This window comes from Amblyomma americanum, chromosome 3 (genome assembly GCF_052857255.1).
Source record: "Amblyomma americanum isolate KBUSLIRL-KWMA chromosome 3, ASM5285725v1, whole genome shotgun sequence".
In the NCBI taxonomy this organism is placed as follows: domain Eukaryota; kingdom Metazoa; phylum Arthropoda; class Arachnida; order Ixodida; family Ixodidae; genus Amblyomma; species Amblyomma americanum.
Window position 1 is genome coordinate 27,340,868 of NC_135499.1, and position 8,611 is coordinate 27,349,478.

Below are 8,611 nucleotides of genomic sequence, written 5' to 3' on the forward strand. Positions count from 1 at the left end.
GCAAGGATTATGGACAATAAGGTCGGTGTTTGTACTGCCATAAAAGAGGCAACTGCGCAGCCCGTCTGGATGATGGGAACTAAACGTAAGCAGCTACACCGTGGACACGCGTCTTGGAGCAGATAAGTGCCAGCGATCGACACAACGGTCATTCGGCAGCAGCGGCATCGTGCAGTGCACAAAGCTAACTTAATAACTACGTCTCTCTCTGAAGCTGGATTCCTCCTGCAGAGATCTGGCAAGCTAGTGCCCTCGGACGATCGCAAGGAATATGGACAATAAGGTCCGTGTTTGTACTGCCTGAAAAGAGGCAACTGCGCAGAACGTCTGGATGGTGGGAACTAAACGCAAGCACCTACACCGTGAACACGGGTCTTGCAGCTGATAAGCGCCAGCGATCGACACAGCGGTCATTCGGCAGCAGCGGCATCGTGCAGTGCACAAAGCTAACCTAATAACTACGTCTCTCTCAGCAGCTGGTTGCCTCCTGCGGAGCTCTGGCCACCGCGTGCCCTCAGGCGATAGCAAGGAATAAAGACACTAAGGTCCGTGTTTGTGCTGCCTGAAAAGAGGCAACTGCGCAGCCCGTCTGGATGGTGGGAACTAAACGTAAGCACCTACACCATGGACACGCGTCTTGGATCAGATAAGCGCCAGCGATCGACACAACGGTCATTCGACAGCAGCGGCATCGTGCAGTGCACAAAGCTAACCTAATAACTACGTCTCTCTCAGCAGCTGGATTCCTCCTGCGGAGTTCTGGCCCCCGCGTGCCCTCGGACGATCGCAAGGATTATGGACAATAAGGTCCGTATTTGTACTGCCTGAAATGAGGCAACTGCGCAGAATGTCTGGATGGTGGGAACTAAACGCAAGCACCTACACCGTGAACACGGGTCTTGCAGCTGATAAGCGCCAGCGATCGACACAGCGGTCATTCGGCAGCAGCGGCATCGAGCAGTGCACAAAGCTAACTTAATAACTACGTCTCTCTCAGCAGCTGGATTCCTCCTGCAGAGTTCTTTCCACCGAGTGCCCTCGGACGATCGCAAGGATTATGGACAATAAGGTCCGTGTTTGTACTGCCATAAAAGAGGCAACTGCGCAGCCCGTCTGGATGATGGGAACTAAACGTAAGCAGCTACACCGTGGACACGCGTCTTGGAGCAGATAAGCGCCAGTATCGACACAGCGGTCATTCTGCAGCAGCGGCATCGTGCAGTGCACAAAGATAACCTAATAACTACGTCTCTTTCAGCAGCTGGATTCCTCCTGCGGAGTTCTGGCCCCCGCGTGCCCTCGGACGACCGCAAAGAATATGGACAATAAGGTCCGTGTTTGTACTGCCATAAAAGAGGCAATTGCGCAGCCCGTCTGGATGATGGGAACTAAACGTAAACAGCTACACCGTGGACACGCGTCTTGGGGCAGATAAGCGCCAGTATCGACACAGCGGTCATTCGGCAGCAGCGGCATCGTGCAGTGCACAAAGATAACCTATTAACTACGTCTCTCTCAGCAGCTGGATTCCTCCTGCGGAGTTCTGGCCACCGCGTGCCCTCGGACGATAGCAAATATTAAGGACACTAAGGTCCGTGTTTGTGCTGCCTGAAAAGAGGCAACTGCGCAGCCCGTCTGGATGGTGGGAACTAAACGTAAGCACCTACACCGTGGACACGCGTCTTGGAGCAGATAAGCGCCAGCGATCGACACAGCGGTCATTCGGCAGCAGCGGCATCGTGCAGTGCACAAAGCTAACTTAATAACTACATCTCTCTCAGTAGCTGGATTCCTCCTGCGGAGTTCTGGCCACCGAGTGCCCTCGGACAATCGCAAGGATTATGGAGAGTAAGGTTCGTGTTTTACTGCCTGAAAAGAGGCAACTGCGCAGCCCGTCTGGATGGCGGGAACTTAACGTAAGCACCTACTCCGTGGACAGGCGTCTTGGAGCAGATAAGCGCCAGCGATCGACACAACGGTCATTCGGCAGCAGCGGCATCGTGCAGTGCACAAAGCTAACCTAATAACTACGTCTCTCTCAGCAGCTGGATTCCTCCTGCGGAGTTCTGGCCCCCGCGTGCCCTCGGACGATCGCAAGGATTATGGACAATAAGGTCCGTATTTGTGCTGCCTGAAATGAGGCAACTGCACAGAACGTCTGGATGGTGGGAACTAAACGCAAGCACCTACACCGTGAACACGGGTCTTGCAGCTGATAAGCGCCAGCGATTGACACAGCGGTCATTCGGCAGCAGCGGCATCGAGCAGTGCACAAAGCTAACTTAATAACTACGTCTCTCTCAGCAGCTGGATTCCTCCTGCAGAGTTCTGGCCACCGAGTGCCCTCGGACGATCGCAAGGATTATGGACAATAAGGTCGGTGTTTGTACTCTCATAAAAGAGGCAACTGCGCAGCCCGTCTGGATGATGGGAACTAAACGTAAGCAGCTACACCGTGGACACGCGTCTTGGAGCAGATAAGTTCCAGCGATCGACAAAACGGTCATTCGGCAGCAGCGGCATCGTGCAGTGCACAAAGCTAACTTAATAACTAAGTCTCTCTCTGAAGCTGGATTCCTCCTGCAGAGATCTGGCAAGCTAGTGCCCTCGGACGATCGCAAGGAATATGCACAATAAGGTCCGTGTTTGTACTGCCTGAAAAGAGGCAACTGCGCAGAACGTCTGGATGGTGGGAACTAAACGCAAGCACCTACACCGTGAACACGGGTCTTGCAGCTGATAAGCGCCAGCGATCGACACAGCGGTCATTCGGCTGCAGCGGCATCGAGCAGTGCACAAAGCTAACTTAATAACTACATCTCTCTCAGCAGCTGGATTCCTCCTGCGGAGTTCTGGCCACCGAGTGCCCTCGGACGATCGCAAGGATTATAGACAATAAGGTCCGTGTTTGTACTGCCATAAAATATGCAACTGCGCAGCCCGTCTGGATGATGGGAACTAAACGTAAGCAGCTACACCGTGGACACGCGTCTTGGAGCAGATAAGTGCCAGCGATCGACACAACGGTCATTCGGCAGCAGCGGCATCGTGCAGTGCACAAAGCTAACTTAATAACTACGTCTCTCTCTGAAGCTGGATTCCTCCTGCAGAGATCTGGCAAGCTAGTGCCCTCGGTCGATCGCAAGGATTATGGACAATAAGGTCCGTATTTGTACTGCCTGAAATGAGGCAACTGCGCAGAACGTCTGGATGGTGGGAACTAAACGCAAGCACCTACACCGTGAACACGGGTCTTGCAGCTGATAAGCGCCAGCGATTGACACAACGGTCATTCGGCAGCAGCGGCATCGAGCAGTGCACAAAGCTAACTTAATAACTACGTCTCTCTCAGCAGCTGGATTCCTCCTGCAGAGTTCTGGCCACCGAGTGCCCTCGGACGATCGCAAGGATTATGGACAATAAGGTCGGTGTTTGTACTGCCATAAAAGAGGCAACTGCGCAGCCCGTCTGGATGATGGGAACTAAACGTAAGCAGCTACACCGTGGACACGCGTCTTGGAGCAGATAAGTGCCAGCGATCGACACAACGGTCATTCGGCAGCAGCGGCATCGTGCAGTGCACAAAGCTAACTTAATAACTACGTCTCTCTCTGAAGCTGGATTCCTCCTGCAGAGATCTGGCAAGCTAGTGCCCTCGGACGATCGCAAGGAATATGGAGAATAAGGTCCGTGTTTGTACTGCCTGAAAAGAGGCAACTGCGCAGAACGTCTGGATGGTGGGAACTAAACGCAAGCACCTACACCGTGAACACGGGTCTTGCAGCTGATAAGCGCCAGCGATCGACACAGCGGTCATTCGGCAGCAGCGGCATCGTGCAGTGCACAAAGCTAACCTAATAACTACGTCTCTCTCAGCAGCTGGTTGCCTCCTGCGGAGCTCTGGCCACCGCGTGCCCTCAGACGATAGCAAGGATTAAAGACACTAAGGTCCGTGTTTGTGCTGCCTGAAAAGAGGCAACTGCGCAGCCCGTCTGGATGGTGGGAACTAAACGTAATTACCTACACCGTGGACACGCGTCTTGGATCAGATAAGCGCCAGCGATCGACACAGCGGTCATTCGGCAGCAGCGGCATCGTGCAATGCACAAAGCTAACTTAATAACTACATCTCTCTCAGTAGCTGGATTCCTCCTGCGGAGTTCTGGCCACCGAGTGCCCTCGGACAATCGCAAGGATTATGGAGAGTAAGGTTCGTGTTTTACTGCCTGAAAAGAGGCAACTGCGCAGCCCGTCTGGAAGGTGGGAACTTAACGTAAGCACCTACTCCGCGGACAGGCGTCTTGGAGCAGATAAGCGCCAGCGATCGACACAACGGTCATTCGACAGCAGCGGCATCGTGCAGTGCACAAAGCTAACCTAATAACTACGTCTCTCTCAGCAGCTGGATTCCTCCTGCGGATTTCTGGCCCCCGCGTGCCCTCGGACGATCGCAAGGATTATGGACAATAAGGTCCGTATTTGTACTGCCTGAAATGAGGCAACTGCGCAGAACGTCTGGATGGTGGGAACTAAACGCAAGCACCTACACCGTGAACACGGGTCTTGCAGCTGATAAGCGCCAGCGATCGACACAGCGGTCATTCGGCAGCAGCGGCATCGAGCAGTGCACAAAGCTAACTTAATAACTACGTCTCTCTCAGCAGCTGGATTCCTCCTGCAGAGTTCTGGCCACCGAGTGCCCTCGGACGATCGCAAGGATTATGGACAATAAGGTCCGTGTTTGTACTGCCATAAAAGAGGCAACTGCGCAGCCCGTCTGGATGATGGGAACTAAACGTAAGCAGCTACACCGTGGACACGCGTCTTGGAGCAGATAAGCGCCAGTATCGACACAGCGGTCATTCTGCAGCAGCGGCATCGTGCAGTGCACAAAGATAACCTAATAACTACGTCTCTCTCAGCAGCTGGATTCCTCCTGCGGAGTTCTGGCCACCGCGTGCCCTCGGACGACCGCAAGAATTATGGACAATAAGGTCCGTGTTTGTACTGCCATAAAAGAGGCAACAGCGCAGCCCGTCTGGATGATGGGAACTAAACGTAAGCAGCAACACCGTGGACACGCGTCTTGGAGCAGATAAGCGCCAGTATCGACACAGCGGTCATTCGGCAGCAGCGGCATCGTGCAGTGCACAAAGATAACCTAATAACTACGTCTCTCTCAGCAGCTGGATTCCTCCTGCGGAGTTCTGGCCACCGCGTGCCCCTCGGACGACCGCAAGGATTATGGACAATAAGGTCCGTGTTTGTACTGCCTGAAAAGAGGCAACTGCGCAGCCCGTCTGGATGATGGGAACTAAACGTAAACAGCTACACCGTGGACACGCGTCTTGGAGCAGATAAGCGCCAGTATCGACACAGCGGTCATTCGGCAGCAGCGGCATCGTGCAGTGCACAAAGATAACCTAATAACTACGTCTCTCTCAGCAGCTGGATTCCTCCTGCGGAGTTCTGGCCACCGCGTGCCCTCGGACGACCGCAAGGATTATGGACAGTAAGGTCCGTGTTTTACTGCCTGAAAAGAGGCAACTGCGCAGCCCGTCTGGATGGTGGGAACTAAACGTAAGCACCGACACCGTGGACACGCGTCTTGAAGCAGATAAGCGCCAGCGATCGACACAGCGGTCATTCGGCAGCAGCGGCATCGTGCAGTGCACAAAGCTAACCTAATAACTACGTCTCTCTCAGTAGCTGGATTCCTCCTGCGGAGTTCTGGCCACCGAGTGCCCTCGGACAATCGCAAGGATTATGGAGAGTAAGGTTCGTGTTTTACTGCCCGAAAAGAGGCAACTGCGCAGCCCGTCTGGATGGTGGGAACTTAACGTAAGCACCTACTCCGTGGACACGCGTCTTGGAGCAGATAAGCGCCAGCGATCGACACAACGGTCATTCGGCAGCAGCGGCATCGTGCAGTGCACAAAAGCTAGCCTATTAACTACGTCTCTCTCAGCAGCTGGATTCCTCCTGCGGAGTTCTGGCCCCCGCGTGCCCTCTGACGATCGCAAGGATTATGGACAATAAGGTCCGTGTTTGTACTGCCTGAAAAGAGGCAACTGCGCAGCCCGTCGGGATAGTAGGAACTAAACGTAAGCACCTACACCATGGACACGCGTCTTGGAGCAGATAAGCGCCAGCGATCGACACCGCGGTCATTCGGCAGCAGCGGCATCGTGCAGTGCACAAAGCTAATCTAATAACTACGTCTCTCTCAGCAGCAGGGTTACTCCTGCGGAGTTCTGGCCACCGCGTGCCCTCGGACGATCGCAAGGGTTATGAACAATAAGGTCCGTGTTTGTACTGTCTGAAAAGAGGCAACTGCGCAGCCCGTCTCAATGGTGGGAACTAAACGTAAGCACCTACACCGTGGACACGCGTCTTGGAGCAGATAAGCGCCAGCGATCGACACAGCGGTCATTCGGCAGCAGCGGCATCGTGCAGTGCACTAAGCTAACCTAATAACTACGTCTCTCTCAGTAGCTGGATTCCTCCTGTGGAATTCTGGCCACCGAGTGCCCTCGGACGATCGCAAGGATTATTGACAGTAAGGCCCGTGTATTACTGCCTGAAAAGAGGCAACTGCGCAGCCCGTCTGGATGGTGTGAACTTAACGTAAGCCCCTACTCCGTGGACACGCGTCTTGGAGCAGATAAGCGCCAGCGACCGACACAACGGTCATTCGGCAGCAGCGGCATCGTGAAGTGCACAAAGCTAACTTAATAACTACGTCTCTCTCAGCAGCTGGATTCTTCCTGCAGAGTTCTGGCCACCGAGTTCCCTCGGACGATCGCAAGGATTATGGACAATATGGTCCGAGTTTGTACTGCCTGAAAAGAGGCAACTGCGCAGCCCGTCTGGATGGTGGGAACTAAACGTAAGCACCTACACCATGGACAGGCGTCTTGGAGCAGATAAGCGCCAGCGATCGATACAGCGGTCATTCGGCAGCAGCGGCATCGTGTAGTGCACAAATCTAACCTAATAACTACGTCTCTCTCAGCAGCTGGATTCCTCCTGCGGAGTTCTGGCCACCGCGTGCCTTTGGACGATCGCAAGGATTACGGACAATAAGGTCCGAGTTTGTACTGCCTGAAAAGAGGCCACTGCACAGCTCGCCTGGATGGTGGGAACTGAACGTAAGCACCTACACCGTGAAAAACGCGTCTTGGTGCAGATAAGCGCCAGCGATCGACACAGCGGTCATTCGGCAGCCGCGGCATCGTGCAGTGCACAAAGCTAACCTAATAACTACGTCTCTCTCAGCAGCTGGATTCCTCCTGCGGAGTTCTGGCCCCCGCGTGCCCTCTGACGATCGCAAGGATTATGGACAATAAGGTCCGTGTTTGTACTGCCTGAAAAGAGGCAACTGCGCAGCCCGTCTGGACAGTAGGAACTAAACGTAAGCACCTACACCATGGACACGCGTCTTGGAGCAGATAAGCGCCAGCGATCGACACCGCGGTCATTCGGCAGCAGCGGCATCGTGCAGTGCACAAAGCTAATCTAATAACTACGTCTCTCTCAGCAGCAGGATTACTCCTGCGGAGTTCTGGCCACCGCGTGCCCTCGGACGATCGCAAGGGTTATGAACAATAAGGTCCGTGTTTGTACTGTCTGAAAAGAGGCAACTGCGCAGCCCGTCTCAATGGTGGGAACTAAACGTAAGCACCTACACCGTGGACACGCGTCTTGGAGCAGATAAGCGCCAGCGATCGACACAGCGGTCATTCGGCAGCAGCGGCATCGTGCAGTGCACTAAGCTAACCTAATAACTACGTCTCTCTCAGTAGCTGGATTCCTCCTGTGGAGTTCTGGCCACCGAGTGCCCTCGGACGATCGCAAGGATTATGGACAGTAAGGCCCGTGCATTACTGCCTGAAAAGAGGCAACTGCGCAGCCCGTCTGGATGGTGTGAACTTAACGTAAGCACCTACTCCGTGGACACGCGTCTTGGAGCAGATAAGCGCCAGCGACCGACACAACGGTCATTCGGCAGCAGCGGCATCGTGCAGTGCCCAAAGCTAACCTAATAACTACGTCTCTCTCAGCAGCTGGATTCCTCCTGCGGAGCTCTGGCCACCGCGTGCCCTCGGACGATAGCAATGATAAGACACTAAGGTCCGTGTTTGTACTGCCAGAAAAGAGGCAACTGCGCAGCCCGTCTGGATGGTGGGAACTAAACGTAAGCACCTACACCGTGGACACGCGTCTTGGAGCAGATAAGCGCCAGCGATCGACACAGCGGTAATTCGGCAGCAGCGGCATCGTGCAGTGCACTAAGCTAACCTAATAACTACGTCTCTCTCAGTAGCTGGAATCCTCCTGTGGAGTTCTGGCCACCGAGTGCCCTGGGACGATCGCAAGGATTATGGACAATATGGTCCGAGTTTGTACTGCCTGAAAAGAGGCAACTGCGTAGCCCGTCTGGATGGTGGGAACTAAACGTAAGCACCTACACCATGGACACGCGTCTTGGAGCAGATAAGCGCCAGCGATCGATACAGCGGTCATTCGGCAGCAGCGGCATCGTGCAGTGCACAAATCTCACCTAATAACTACGTCTCTCTCAGCAGCTGGATTCCTCCTGCGGAGTTCT